The sequence below is a fragment of the Rhamphochromis longiceps genome, linkage group LG10 (genome assembly GCF_057381845.1).
Source record: "Rhamphochromis longiceps isolate RC_006_pf linkage group LG10, R_longiceps_female_GT1.1, whole genome shotgun sequence".
Lineage (NCBI taxonomy): Eukaryota > Metazoa > Chordata > Actinopteri > Cichliformes > Cichlidae > Rhamphochromis > Rhamphochromis longiceps.
This window is the reverse complement of record NC_140566.1, coordinates 31,808,895-31,825,101: the sequence shown is the minus strand read 5'-3', so window position 1 is coordinate 31,825,101 and position 16,207 is coordinate 31,808,895. Positions and strand designations below refer to the sequence as shown.

Sequence of the window (16,207 nt, the reverse complement as noted above, 5' to 3'; positions counted from 1 at the left end):
CTCTAGAGTTCAGCTCCATTCATTATAAAATAAACTGTTTTTCTTTCTTCCCCCAGCTATCACAATTGCATAAACCTGAACACAGTCACACACAGGCAGAGTCATTCATTACTCACACAGATATAAGTCTCACAACTTTGATGAAAAGTGGTGTCACATCATGATATGGGCCAATTACCTAATGAAATAAGTAAAATCAATACAGAAACACACTGTCTGTCAACACTGGCTCTCCCCATGCGTATAAATCTACCGTAGTTGTCGCCTTGGCTGCCATCTGTCGAGCAGCCTGTGAGGTGAGATGATGAAGGAAAAACAGAAGAGAGGTTTCTAATGAGGCAGAAAAACAGTGATGGAGCAGAGGTCGTGTGGAATGACCCTGAGGAAGGACACCAACAGCGTCCGCCATCTGGAGTCCATCGCTCTGTCTGCAGCTGCTCACCTGGAAAGCTCAGCCTGGCAGTGGAAATTCCTGATCAAGGCTGCAGCAAGAGTCCACCTGCATTTAGTGACAGTGCATTTAATCCTGCATAACACCAGACCTGTAATTTGCTTTGGCAGCTACAGTACAGCGCCCTGGCGTGTCTAAACAACATCAACGACAAGGCACTCCCTTTGTTTACATGGAGGCTTTTTTTTTTTTTAAATGTACACAATTTCTGTTTTCTTTTTTTAAATGGTTGTTTTATACAAGAAAACAAAATCTAAAAATGTGCATTTTTGTCAGCATACAGAACAATGAATCCAAACTTACAGGGTCAGAATGATTGTGTTAATTATGGGCGTAACCATGTGTTCCCATATGGAAAAGATTTATATAAATCTTATAAAGTTATTATCTGTCTTGTATGAAACTTGTATGAAAAGCATACAAGAGTGAAAGCACATATAAGATCCCTTGAAAAATTATATAATGAAACTTGTATGTTTTGTATACTTACTAAAAAAATATATGAAAGTAATGAGAAAGTGGCCACTTTCATGAGTAAATCATATATGTTTTTACTATTTCTTTTCCATATGGGTTGTCATTCATATAGTTTGGTCCTATATTTTGAAGCCTTCATGTTTTTCTATTTTTCCAACTAACACGTTCTTTTTTGAAGCCGCGAGTTACCTTATGTGGACGAAAGGGTTAAAACTGAATCTCACAATATGCCATAGTATTTTTCACCTAAATCCATAAAAATGCTCCAGAGGCACCAACATTAGAAACATGGCAGTGAGGTCCAGTTCAGTGACTCTTATTACAAAAGCTGAAGCAGAGAGCTGTCGGCCAGAGCTGCCTGTGAAGGAGTACCTATCAATCATAGAGGTCATGCCCCTAACTCCAGCATCCAGATGGATGAGGTATTAAAAAAATTCACAACCTGCTTAGAGATGTTATGAAGTCAGCACATCCACATTGCCGTGTTTTTTCCAGCTCCAAAGAGTGTTGCTTGCTTAGAGCTTATTATAAACATGCAGCCCGTTCCCAGGGAGGGGATTAATGCAATCAGCTATGGCCTCAGTGAGAGGGTGTATCAGTCCCCACTCGTCAGGTTCAGCATACAGGGTTACTGTCGTCAAGGGCTGTATTTTCACCTAAGCCCCTGTCTTTTAAACTACACAAGTATTTTTATTTTATTAACTTCTTTTATTTGCAGCTTGTGAAACTGATTGCAAAGAGTGAATTGGAAAACAAAAAAAGGTGTAAAAGGCAAAGTGCAAAACACATAAAAGGCACCAACAGGATGTTTATGGACTAACAAACCTGCAACTTTTGCCAGTACGGGAACCCAACCTTACAATGTAGGCTTTGTAGATCTTAATTTATAGTAAAATGAGACTATATTGCGGGTCCAATGCTGCCTGTGTGTGTGTATATATATATATATATATATATATACACACACATATATATACACACATATATATCAGGGAAGCGGGTGTGCTTACATAAGAACCTACCGATTTACAATTTACCAAAAATTAAGCTATGCCCTTCGTTACTACTGTAGTGGATTGTTTGTAGACAAAGTCAAATTTGCGAGTGAGTCATGCCTGCTCTCTTCCTGAGCAAATAATTGCAAATAAAGGCACTGACAGACTCACATTATTAATGTCTTTAAGCTATAATGATGATAAAATAATATTTTCTTAAAGGCATTTTTGCATAATTTAAATTTTCCATTACCGACACAAACAAATCCACTGGGCTGATTAACTTAACCTAAGGGTTTTACAGTTGAATGCTCCATTCATAAGTGAACACTTTTCAGATTTAATTGAATATATCTTGACAAGGATCAAGTGTAAGACTGGATTCAAAATTGAGGATTTTTGAGATGTTTATTTGATTTTCATATGCATGGACTTTAAAAACCAAAAACTTTTGCAGAGCCCTAATCATATTTAATCAAAAGAAAAAATCCACATGAATTTTAAACAAATATTCGTAAAGGTTATAACATACCTAAAATACTGCAGAAAGGATTATTTTTATCTTAAAACTTAAATTCTTGTGGCGCTGTGAGGGTCATTGCAGAAAATGCCTGAAGGGCTCAAAGCTGACGCGCTTAACACCGCAGTGACAAAGCCTGCATAAGGAGGTATGAGGGATGGCAGTGCTGTAAATCATAAGACTAGTGTCTCCTGCATGTCTCCTACAGTTATGTCTCCTGCATGGAAGCTTTGTTTTGTATTGTTTTCACTCATCACTTAGATGTGGTTCATTATAGGGTGTCATTTCCATATGCTCTTTGATTAGGTTCATTATACTATTTGGTAAGGTTTTGGAAACTATCATGGTTTGGTTTAAAACAACATTTACAACATTAACCCAGCATTAGCCAACAAGTTTTAGTTTACTATTTTTGCTGTTTTAATTGTTTATTGTGGTTTAAATTTCACTTCCCACATGGAAATACTTTCTGCTAGAATATGTTCACAATGTTAACCCAACACACACATTGATGGGTCAATGAGATGTCACTTCCAGCCTACCAAACCGTAGTGACATCAGGCTTGTACAGGAGGGCAGATTGGCTTTTTCTCTCTTGCACTCTTAGGCACGTATTAATAAGCCGCTCAAGAGGAAACAGATTTTGTGTCTTTAGTGGAGTTTTAGTAAATGAATTGCTTCATTCCATCTTAGAACTCTCAACTTGTTGCTGAATGCACTGTAGTGAAACCCGGGTCCTGCTCCCAGATGACAACAAACGCACATGTCATGGACACATCTGAGTGAAGTGGTCTTTTAATTTGGCTCATTCTCTGTTCACATGTGCTTCTCTTTTTACCGTTTTACGCCAATTATCTCTTAACGGTTGGCTTGGCTCGATTCGGTTCTGCATAATTCCACTAGTTTTTCCAGACACTTTTAATGTGTCTCATTTCTGCACCTAAGAATTTTGTTCCTGTGCACCCAACATCCATCAAGAGAGAGTGAAACTGCTCTCAGTGTGAAATTTGGCAGGGACTTTCGGTAATCTATATCAAAAGCATTTGTGGCAGTATTACATAATGCAGGGTGTGTGTGTGTGTGTGTGTGTGGTGGTGGTGGGGGGATTTATGTCAATGAATTTACCATTTGTGTCAAATGATTATACAGTTAGATTTGGCAGTGAAGCCTCTGCTCTTTGAACAAGGAATCAAAGCAGCAAAAAGGATTCTGCTGGTAGAGCTTATGTGTCTAAAACATAAAGGTAAAGCTACATCAGAAATAGACACAAATATGGAGCTTGGAAAGATAACTGCACCTACATGTGGCTGCAATCAGAAATTTAGAACATTTGTGATTGCAAAAACAGCAACAAGTTTCCATGCAAAAGATACTTTGAGGCCTTACTGTGCATGTGATTAGATATTATACATCCAATCGAATGACAATGTGAGGCGTCAGTGATGTTATTGTGAAACATTCTATAGAACAAAGTGAGGTGTATATTTTTCTTTTTTGTTATTTTAAAAGTTACATGAAAATGAGACGAATTTGAATTCATTCACTGTAAACAGTATAAACGGTATACTGTCAGGGTAGCAGATGGAAGTCAACCAAGATTACTTGGGTTACATCCTGCTGAATTCATTTGTGTAAATCCACAAAGAGGAGCAGGTCAGCTGATCACAGCCTACACACAAAGAAAATCTACTAAAGCTCACAATAGAAATGATTTTGAGTTGTGATACTTTTTCCCACACAGAGCCAATCCAACTGATCTGACATGTAATTTCTGTGTCAGATCTACGTCATAACTTACATGTATGTCATAACTGGAACCCCATTTTAACCCAATACGAACTTTGGGGTAAAATGAAATGTAACCACACGCTGCATATCACAACGGATTAAATGGTGTGCAGTGTAGGGATAAAAGGAGTTTCCATTTACTATGTAAGTTTCCCGCAAGAAGTCTAAATCAAGCTTTAAGATTATCCACCTCCCAAATCCCACTTTGCCTCCACCCTTAAACAGAAAAATGGGTAGTCAGGGGTTAAAGTCAAAGTAAAAAAAAAATCCATGTGCTAATGCTATTATATATTATAATTTATAAATTATCATTATTTAATGAATTGCTTTTTATATGTATATACTAAGAGATTCAAATATCTTTACCAGGGTATTTTTTTTTTATCATTATTATCTGTACTGTAAAGAATGCCTGTACTTTTGCTACCTGTGATCAAACTAACACTAATTTATGAGTTTTAACCCAAGGGACAAAAAAAAGAAAAAAGAAATTCAGACTGACATGTATCAAAAATCATATACCATTAAATTTTTCCGGGAAAAGTCCTTTGAGCAATTCTCAGGAGAATCAGGTTGGGCTAATTGCAGATGATAACTTTGTCTTTGCTGAATAATATCAGTGACAGTGATTTTGTCATCACAGCTGTTTTAATTTAGTATTCTGCTTTTGTTTATCTGTCAAAGTCATTTTTAAACCATGTTTTTTTTTGTTTTTAAACAGTTCGTGCTGAGATCAAACTAACTGTGATCAATCTACCAAACACATTTCTTTTCTACATTACTGTGGCTTTACAATTTCACACATTTCCAAAAAAAACTAAAGTTCGGGATGGCTGTGAGCAATGTGGTAATGCGGCTTGTGCAGCACTAGCAGGGTTGGTGCTATATCAGTGCAGACCATTTACCATTTAAGGTAATTTCTTGTGATAAATTATTCAGGCTTTCCCTGCTCTTGCCCTCTTGGAGTTTTATTGATATGCTGCAGTTTGTTTTATTTATATTGTGGATGCGTGTCACTTTTAAATTGGAGTTTGCCCATGTAAAACTGCAAGAGTCTGTGCATAAACAGATGTTCTTGACATACAGAGTATACAAATGTGTTTTCAGCCTACTACCAGATGACTACTGTGTGTCTATGTGTGTGGGTGTGTGTGTGTTTGTTGAATCAACCACACATCCCTCCCATGGTGTCTTACCTGACCAGCAAGATGATCTAAAACAAACTATAAACAAACACGGCTTCATTACCAGCAGCAGACTGACTTGGCTTAGAGCCTCCGCCAGCATGGCCAACTCTTTATGTTGCCGACATAAACAATGATTCTGTTCAACACAGCGAAGGCTTTTTGGTTTGCATTTTTGTTGAGGGTGGATCTCGCTTAAAACAATGCGGCGACTGGCAGCTTTCCAGGACAGCACTACTATAAGCGGAATAGAAAATGTTCTTACGGATCACTTCTTCACGCATTATGACTGCACGGAAGGAAAATGGGTGAGGTAAATAAACTGGGATGTTAGAAAACTTTTTAACTGTGCTTTTATGAGCAGTGAAAAGAAAACTGAGCCATCTGGGAATTTTACACTCAACAGGTTGCTTCCATTTGAAAGGGTATTCTAATGCTTAAATTCCACCTGGCATGGACAGGACCAAACCATAATGGCTCTCAGTTTCAATTTAAGTGCTAATCATATTAAAATGATTAGCATTTTACTGCTGAAAATCACAAGCCAATGAAATGACAGAAACTGTTTATATTCTGAAATATATAGCCCTGACTCAGAGTTGGATCAGTCACAATGCTTGTTTCTCCTGATTTCAGTTCTATGTTGTTCTGTTTTTTATTATGTCATCTACCAGCAGCATTGTCCATACATCATATGGTGCCTCATGAAAAGCAGCATACACAAAACTGACATCAAAGTGACTCACATCTGCTGTTACAAGCCACAGTCTCGAGGTTTGTAGCACGGTATGTTGTGTCCCTGCTGCTGCTGGGTTGAAGACATTTTTGAATGTACAATCATTGATTTTTACCACCACTTTAATGATATACTAACCAACACGCTCAGAGATTCACAGATTATGTAGAAGGAGATGTTGCAAAAGTTAGAAAAGCTGCAGTTTTTTTCTTCCAGGTTTGACTTCTTCTCCTTCTACAGCAGGAGATGTGGAAGTATTGTCTAAGTGCCTATTGTTCAAAAGAATACTGAAACAGCTACCTGCACTGTCATGGTGAGCATAAATGCAGCAAACCAACCAACACGATGGGTAACCTGGGGCCCTAACAGTGCTGCTGAAGAAGGTTTAGCCACCTGGAGGTTGCTACATAAGAACCTTTTTTTGTATGTGTAAAACGGTATTTTACTTGAGTGCAACGGTTTCTATGTGAGGAATGCAAGACGTCCTAAAATAAACACAAGTGAACAACAGGGGAAATTACATTAAAAGAAAGTAGACTTTGCCAATCAATTCCTAATGTACAATTTTAATTTCAACTTTAGACAGGATACCGGTTAATCAGTATGACAGTTACAGGTTAATACCTTGTAGTGATTACGAAACTGTTCTGTTGTTCATGTAAGTATGCCTGTTTGTATGAGTATTTTTCATTCATCTTACCTGTGGGGTTACTCAGTTTTGCCACTTGTCCAGCCCATCATTTCTTTTTGCAGACCTAACACTCAGCGTGAGAAGAAAGCAGACTGAATTTGAGTCCTCCACATCACTGGCATCTTGGCCTACCCCTGGCATTTCTCCCCTCCTTGTAAGTAGTAAGGCAGCATGTAGATTAACCTTGAATCAGGTTGCTCAGCTGGGAGAAACAGAAACAGAAACTAGCAAAACTACAGGACTGTCCTTCAAGCTTCCGTTATTTTCTTTATTGATTTTATACTTTGATTTCATGAACTTTGATTCTTTTGGTGGAAATGCAGGGGATTCATCCTTGTTTTGATTTATTTCCATGAAAAACACAAGGTTTTTTTTCCTAAATGAACTCCCAGATTAACTGATTTCCTTGGTTACTTACAAATTGACTGAAATTCATGATTCTTTTGTGGGTTTTGACTTTTGACTGTTTTTTTGTTTTTTTTTTAGAACTAAATAAAATTGCTCAAACCTAATGCCTCTCCTCACCTGTACCAAAGGCACAATCCATTATCGTAAAAGTGCATTTGTGCATTATTTCTAGATTTAGCAATTCAAATCTAACAACTTCAACAAACACACTATAATGCAAAGTGTCAACAACTGATTTTGAAAGCACTCAAACTATTATCCCATATGATAATTACTCTGTTGCAGCTGTTCAAATGATGTGCAGTACAAGCTCTTCGTGTGCAAAGTGACTGTCAGTGTTTCCAGAATTTCTAAATATAAGAGGAAATGAATGTGTTTTATCTGAAAATATCAGTCTCTTTTGAGTCAGAGATATTTATAGGGACTAGTATCATGTAAAATGCATTTAGCAATGCCTTTTTTTAGATGACTATACATTCAATTTCATAGCCAGGTAGGTAGGAGTCAGACACGTCAGTGATGCTGAGAGGTAATTTGAAATTTCCACAACTAACTTGAGAATTAAAACAGAAGAAATTGCTAATGTGCATGTTGCCAGATTGTCATTTAGTATGTGTATGAAAAATATTTTCCCAATTCTCTTGTTCAGTAAATTCAATAAGGATAAAATGAAGCTTGAGTTTGTTTGGCTTCCTCCCACCGTCCAAAGACATGCAGCTTGTGGGGATAGGTTAATTGGAAAATCCAAATTGCCATTAGGTGTGAATGTGCGAGTGAATGTGAGTGCGAATGGTTGTCTGTCCCTGTGTGTTGGCCCTGCGACAGACTGGCGACCTGTCCAGGGTGTACCCCGCCTCTCGCCCTATGACAGCTGGGATAGGCTCCAGCGCCCCCCGCGACCCTGAAAAGGATAAGCGGAAGCGAATGGATGGATGGATGGATGGATGGATGGATGGATGGAGTTTGTTCTTCTGGTTTCATGTGACAGACTTATATATTCACTAATTCTCTTCTATTTCACAGTTATTTCAGCTGCTCTTCTGTCTGATTAGAATGGTTTGGTATCGTATTGAACATATTCATAGAGTGGGATACCTTTTTTGAGCCATATCTGAATGTTTTGGGCTATTTTTATCATAACTAATTACGGCACACATCAAGTATACTGCAACTTCTTTCTACATTTCATTATAGTTCAAAAAATCTGCAAAGCCTGTGACTTTTTGATTACTTGGTGCTTTCACTGATGAGTATGGCATTAGACAAGCTAGCCTTATTCTGACTATATGAAGCACATGTCCCACAGAACTAGTCAATATAGTGAGATGTTATGGGGATGGGGGACAAGGCAAAAATATTACTGTGCAGTTCCGAAATAAAGTGGAACACCTGTTCGCCGTGCAGTGAGGTGGTTTGAGGGAAGAATGAATTGCAGATCATTTACATTTTTCTGTCCTTTTACAGCCAGTGAAACAAAATGGTGTCACTCCAATTCTCAACATTGGCACCTGACCAGCCTTCTCGCAGTACCAGCGAGCTTGCCAGGAAGGTATCAAAGTGAATTGCAGGAGCAAATGCTTATCATTTGGATGGGCCTGAGTGTCGAAAATGCAATTTGTAACATCAAAAGAATATCTAAATGTGTCCCATTCTGCAACGCGAAACATTCTGTTCATCATCCCATTACTTAAGATTCTGGATGTCTGGCACAGAGCTCAAAGAGGGATAAAGTATGTACACACATAAAAAAAGGCTGACATACATGCAGAATCACACAACGACAGACATATGGCTCCTAAAGGGAGGAATAGGGACATTTTTGAAGCAAAACATAACTCGTATGTGTTACGGGTCCCAAGGATGAAGACCACGATGACAAATATGTTACCTGTAAAAGCAGGTGAAGAGCGGAGTAAGGAAGACACGATGCGTCTCTGCTTTCCTCCAGAACGTGTCTGAGTCTGATTTATTTCACACAAATAAATGCTATAAAACACTAAACATGAGCTTTCAATATACTGTTCAGCTGGTTCCTCATTCACATCAATTACATTTACTTATTTCACAACATCAGTGAAATATACTCTTTTTAACTGGTTCAGTTTCTTAAGTTCACACTTCTTTCCATAACAACTACATCCTTTTATCATATCAATAAACACATCACATTGTCTTCTGCAGTGTCTTACTGGCTAAACAGTTCTATTCAATAACAGCATTGGTAAATACATTACATTTGTTCCCTCCAGTAATTTACTGGCAAAATCACTATTTAGTGCATCATGAAACACAGCTTGTTTAATTAACCCGTGAATGCCTCTGTTAGCTACACAGAGTTGCTCAGAGTGCTTGTGTTACACTAGCTAATCTACTCAGTCACTTTCAACATAACTATTAACATTCACATCTCACAGAACTGATTCGATTGGAGCATTACAACACGTTTGCACCGAGCATAGGAGCGCACTGACTCTGCTTCACGAGCGCTCCACCTAACGAGCGGGCTCGCGGTGCGGTCGCACGGGACACTCCTCTGGTTTTCTCCCGCGTTTACATGTAATTAACTCGGGCGGACCGCCTTAACTCTCTCATTCACATTAACGTGGGTAATAGGGTTGCCAACTCCCTGAAAAATAAATAAGGGACACCTCGTGGCCAGGGCCGGGCGACCCAGTTGTCTTCACCCTTCCCAGTGTGGTGAATTTTCTAGCTCTTTTTTTGTGTGTGAAATTATTTTTTTAACCATTTGACTTGAAGTTGATTTAAGTAGATGCATATTCTATTCTTTGTGATATGAACACATGTGAAACAAATGATCATTTAGCCATTTATTTTTAGCTCAAAATGACAACATTAACACATAAAACAGGTCTCTTTCTTAAACAGAAGCCTGTCATGCTTAACTTTTGAGAATATAAGTAAATCTTTCTTTAAAAGAACTCTGTCCTGCTTAACTTAAAATAATAGAAAACAATAGAAAGAAAAATATTCTTGTAACAGTGCACATTTAGTGCATTTAGTACAATTGGCTTCAGTTGAGGTATTATTTCAGCTTTTCTAATGCTAATCAGCTGCTCCTGTTTGTAAACCCGCTTGTTCCCATGATTACGCATCATAACTCATCATCATTATTCATCTATGTATTACTTTTATGTATTAGTCATCAATTTGTTGTAATCATCTATCCTTGCAGTTGTTTATTACACAAAATAAATTATATTATCACACTTCTGGCCACATAGCGCTGATATTCACTGCACATGCCCATATTAACGTTTTCCAGCCAGGTGTTTTCCTTTTCCCATTCTTCCCTTTCTCTGAGGGAAACAAACATTGCTGCTCTAACGCTGGGCTCACACTGTGCGATTTTTGGCCCATTTTGAGCCGATTTTTGAGTGATCGGCCCGATTTTGGCCTTCATCGTGCGTCGTGTAGTATACGTGGGGTAACGAGAAGTGATTAACACCTCACGACCAGCTCCCGATCATCAATCGCTCGTGAGGGTGTCACCACAGGTGCTCACACTGCTCACGCGCAAACGTAAACGTTGGTGAAAAAGACGGCGCAGCACGGCTGTGCAGCGTGTGATCTGGACACAAGCAATGGAGGCACAACTTGTAGAACTTTGAAAAGCTCATCCGAGCCTTTTCGATGTGGCATCACAAAATTATCACGACCACAACAACCGTGAAAACAGTTGGATTTACATTGCTGCTCAATCACAGCTGCCTGAGCAATGTTTTTCATTAGCAATTTAGCAAAGTTGATGGTGGTGGTGTGTGTGTGTGAGTGAAAGACAGAGAGAGCGAGCGACAGATTTTCTGTTATAACCTTCATGTTATGGAGGCACAGTGTGAGCACTCAGGTCGCATCAGAGCATCGGGCGGTATAGTGTGAGAGTACATCGTGACATACGAACTTCTAACCCCTGCGAGTCAATCGTGCAGTTTGAGCAGGAGCTGAATAACGTGACTGAAAAAAATCGCACAGTGTTTGCCCAGCTTTAGGTGTACTGTCATCCGAGACTTGCACCGCAGAGTCGGCGTTTGTTCCCCTGTTGGCCATGCTTCTTGTTGTGGTCATCTGTTGTCTTCCGGTATTTTCTCCGCAAGCGACCTTTCCTCGACCAATGAGATGAGCGGTAATCTGAATTGTCATACTCGAATTGTCATAAGTGTGGTGTCAGCTCATTGGTCACAAAGCAGGAGAGGGGCTGGGAATTATGTTTTCAAACAAAGTGTTAATTCCATAAACATTTATAGACTACTTTTGATTCTCACTGTATTACGGGACAAAGTGCGTCCCTTATTAGCTCAATACGGGACGTGTACTTTTGTTTCGAAATACGGGACGATTCCGTATTTTAAGGGACGGTTGGCAACCCTAGTGGGTAACCATGGTAACAATAAACAAAATTTTCGGTGCGAGCACCATTTACCGACCTGTAAAAGCAGGTGAAGGGCGGAGTAAGGAAGACACGATGCGTCTCTGCTTTCCTCCAGAACGTGTCTGAGGAAGCAGCGGAAGGTGGGCTCCACTTACTGCACCCCCAAACCCCGGAGCAAGCACCAAAGTTCCGCCCTCACTGCTTTCTAACATAAAATGAATCCCTATTACATGGATTTTCTATCCTCTTAAAGAACTGAAAATAAATACATATAGCAATGAAAAATGTCCCGTTACATGAGTGTTTTACACAAAATAACATTAATGTGGTCATTCCCTCACAGGGGTGCCACATATGCATGATTTATAAGAACAAGCTATTGTTAAAGTTGCATCAATGTACCGATGGCCACCAGGGGGCAGAAAACAGACAAAGAAAGAACACACACAGCGAAAGAGAACACTGTGTATTTCTCTAGGAAAATCAGAAATAGTTGTAGCAATTTATTTAAACATAAAAACAAATGGAAACAGTATATAAAGCAAAACAGAGTTTGTACTTTATTTAGAAGTTGGCTGCTCTTTGTTCTGTTCTCTAATCCATGACTGATGTGTTCCATTGCATGTTTTTCAATCATAGCATGATTTTACTGTGCTGGCAGTGTGTTTGAGATCATTGTGATAATGCTGCTGAGAAGCTTTCCAGATGGTATTGCATGGTTGATCATGGTGGATCATTTTTGGTGTTCATAATTCCATCAATGTTAGCAACATCTGAAATACAACGATACAGAGTCTCCACTGTGTAGATGAATGTAGACACTTCCTGTTCTAACTTTCTCCTGACCTCCTTCATACATGAGGGAGGTCACAATGGGTTGAATTTTTTAAAAACTTGTTATCGATGTGACTTTCAGATAATGTTCCGCTTAGATAGTTTAGGCCTGACACTTCTTGTGGCCTGCACACCATGGCGGGATATGTTGCAGTTTACTTTGATGACACTGTTTACAAGGTGATTTCCAAAGAGCTATTGAAACCTATTTTCAGTAAACAGCTCTTTGGAAATCACCTTGTTGGTGCACAAATACCACACTATGTCTGTCAAACTGTGGTATCTTTGGAATACAAGATATCTATTAAATACAATTAACTCACATATATACTGTGTGTACATGCACATGTGTGTGTGTAGTGAAAACACTGATTGCTTATTTGCTTCAATCCCTGCTGCCACTGGAGGTTGATAAAAGCGATGAAGCAGAATACAAATCAAATGTGCCATAAAATCTAAACAAATACAATAAATAGGTCAAATAGCTCTGTAGAGCTGCAACCTTAATAAATCTCTGTGGGTTCATCTCTTTGAGCAACCTCCCTCACATTGCACAGCGATTACCTATCTAAAAAAAATGACTCTTATTATATGGGATTTCAAAACAATTTCATGGTCAAAATTGTTGGATGATGTACAAAAAGCATTTTATTTAGCAGAGAAAAACATTTTTCAAATCACAACATGTGAAGCTGTGGAGACAAATTGTACATTATTAATAAGACCATTCTCCCTGGTCCCCAAGTTTCATTCACCGTATAAACTTCTCTTCCTAGTAAAGTTTAAACTGTCACCAAAACTCGCATCAGCTTTAGAAAAATCGATTTCATGGACATAACAGGAGGAGCTGCTAGACAGAAAATTGCCCAGTCTTTGTGAAGGCGTTTGTGGTAAATGCAGTCATTGACTTGATAGGATCCCATGATTATTGTCAAGTGGGAATTACTCTGTCCCAATACTGCATGCACCATCAGCCATTAGGTACTCCATGCCGGACTGAACTGATGTCACTGACTGGAGACAAATGGTCAAATTCCATTTTCAGCCTGGGTAACGTCACTTTAATGGATACATCCAATTTCTTCCAGCCTGGAATCCATTTGTTTTCAGGTTGAGTGCATTCAAGGCTTTTAAATCTTAGGCTCACAGGCAGCGCTTCAGGCAACAACTGCACTCATAATAACAAATTAAATTTTCATTAGGAGAAGCTAATTTCAAGTGGAGAAAATTTCTCCGACAAGTTGGATGGTTTTAGGACATTAAATGGAAATAGGAAAAGGATATTAAAACACAAGGATGTGTGCGCTTACCATCATATACAAATGTTAAAGTAACACAAGTGACATGTTAAGAAATGCATACTAATTTGATCTTGCTTTCTCATAACAAATAATTTAATGTAATCATTAAAATGTTTAATACCATATCAATATATCTTCCTCAGGCACAATCATATTCAAAACAAACCAGAACATTAAAGAATTTTAATTTCTAATAGAACACTGAGTGTTAGGGCTATACTGGTACTGGATATCATGCTGTGATTGGTTAGGGCAGCATGATACTCAGGGAGAGGCTAACAGCACTGATGGCTCAATATAATCAGGGGTGCGTACATAAGATTTTCTGGAGGAGGAGAGACATTTGTTTAGAACTCTTAAAGATGTCGAACAAGCAAGCTCCTTTAAGCAATTACTTTGGTGTTCCTCCACCTCCAAAGAAATGTAAGAAGGAGTCCGAACCGCAAAAGAAGCGCGTATTCTCGGAAAAGTGGTTGCAGGAGGTGAGCTGGCTTCAAACAAATGATGAACGCACAGAGATGTGGTGCAGAATAAGCCGTGAAAATCCCACTCTGGCGGACAAAATCAGTGCTTCTATATGTATGCAAACACGCGTTGCAACTTTATATCTGGTGTGCGTCTTTTATTTTGACAGCAAATGCACACCTGCGGACCACTTATGTGCACCCCTGAATATAATCATTGTGGTTGTTACAGGCCTTCTATGGCGTCTGTTTTTTCACCATTCTTTTCTGTTTGTTTACACACACATTCGTCTTGTAACAAAAAAACACATTCCATCAGGTTCACATGTGAGACCCGCTTGGTTACCTTGTTTATTTCGCAAGTATAAATCTTCTTATATCAGCCTCCTTATTTACAATAAATCTGTAACTAAATTGTGCTGCTGTCCAGCGTCGACGATATTTCTGTGCAGTAATGTTAACACTGCAATTAACCTGCTTATCATTACTGTTGTCAATTCTTTGCCTTAACAGATTCAACAATATATTACATTTAAAAACAACAAACAGACATTCTGCAATTGCCTACAAATTAGTTTAAACCACACTATTTACATTTAACAACATAATGAGTAAGAACTGCATTTTGTTGAAGTCATCTTAATCAACTGTAAACTTTCCAGTAACATCAGGATAAAAGATGTGTCTACATTTGCCACAAAATGAAACATATGTAATAAGACCAGCTACTTCTTTACACTACAGGTGGAATCGCGACTTCCATTACAACTGGGAGGAAATTTTGCTTTCTCTCAATCTATAAAATCTATGAAAACATACTTTCTTACAACACTTCCAGTCTTTAAACTAAGACAGAAAACGGTTTCTTGCCTTTATACGTGCATCACAGTTAGCTAACTTGAACTACTGACCTGTTTTATACAGAAAAGTAGAGACAGGAGACAAGAGTTTGGTCTGCATGGCTCTTCCTCGTCTGAGGTACGGTAGAGTTGCAAAGGCCTATCATACTCACAGCTACTTCCCCCTTGTGGCTATACCACGCAATTACGTCCTCATAACCTCAACTGAAAAGTGCAACCCCGCTACGAAACAAGGCCTTTTAAGTCAATAAATGTATTAGAAAATATTACATTCATGACCATACAATTGTAGGTGTCACATGGTCACTCTACCAACCAGCTGATACTGGTCGTTTAGTTGTGTAGTTTTACATGTTTGCACGTTACAATTTGGTAACTTGTTAAAAGCCTTTGTGTGTAACACATTTTTTCACACCACGGTATGAAATCAATGTCTGGAAAAAGGCGTGGGTCATTACCAGCTGATACTGCTGATAACAAAGTTTTAAAACCAAAAGCCACTCGGTTTTCGAGCTGAAGAAGCTTCTAGGATGAAAGGAGACATTCTTCAAGACACTTAAAGACGTCCAGTTGCTTTTCTTTCCAAGCTCCTTAGACTAGGACCGAAGAGAGCTGCAAGAGAGCTGCAGGTAATATCTGTTCTAACCACATAATTCATATAATATAGTAGATACGTGTTTGCTATTAGCCCTTTACTGTTAACAAGTCATCTCTGCAGCTGTTCAGTCACGTTTTTGTGACGGTTTTGTTTTGTGATTTGTTTTATTGTTTGGTTGGTTTTTTTAGCTTGTGCATTTTTTTTTTATTCAATTTCCTTTTTTTTTTTTACGATACAGTAAGTTTGACCCCACTGAATATATTTAATCTGAACATTAATACATAAATAAAAAACTTTATTTCAATTTTACAGGTTCTAAAGATCTAACATGATCAAAGATGTGCCTCTACTGACCTCTAAATTAGACAGAGATGTGTTTCCAGGTATTTCCAGTTAGAGCCCAGAGGCTAAGAAGCAATCTTCCTGATGATCAAATTCAGCTCTTATAATGTGCTGTGTGGATTGTTGATTTTAGCAGACCCAAATGCAACTAGAAAAATTTGCATTTCCTGC

At 38.5% G+C, this 16,207-nt stretch overlaps 1 long non-coding RNA gene across 3 annotated transcripts in view; it reads right to left on the bottom strand.

Annotated features, from left to right (window-relative positions):
* The window catches only part of LOC146661223 (uncharacterized), a 513,791-nt gene extending 502,008 nt beyond the window's left edge, over positions 1 to 11,783 (bottom strand). For 2 of the 3 annotated variants that reach the window (XR_014913585.1, XR_014913584.1), the window contains exons 1-3: positions 11,693 to 11,783; positions 9,139 to 9,211; positions 6,852 to 7,044 (exon numbers count right to left, since the gene is read on the bottom strand). This is a non-coding gene — a long non-coding RNA (uncharacterized LOC146661223). The remainder of the gene's footprint in view (positions 1 to 6,851; positions 7,045 to 9,138; positions 9,212 to 11,692) is intronic. The other variant, XR_014913586.1, reaches the window with a different exon arrangement.
* Positions 11,784 to 16,207: the final 4,424 nt, after the last annotated feature.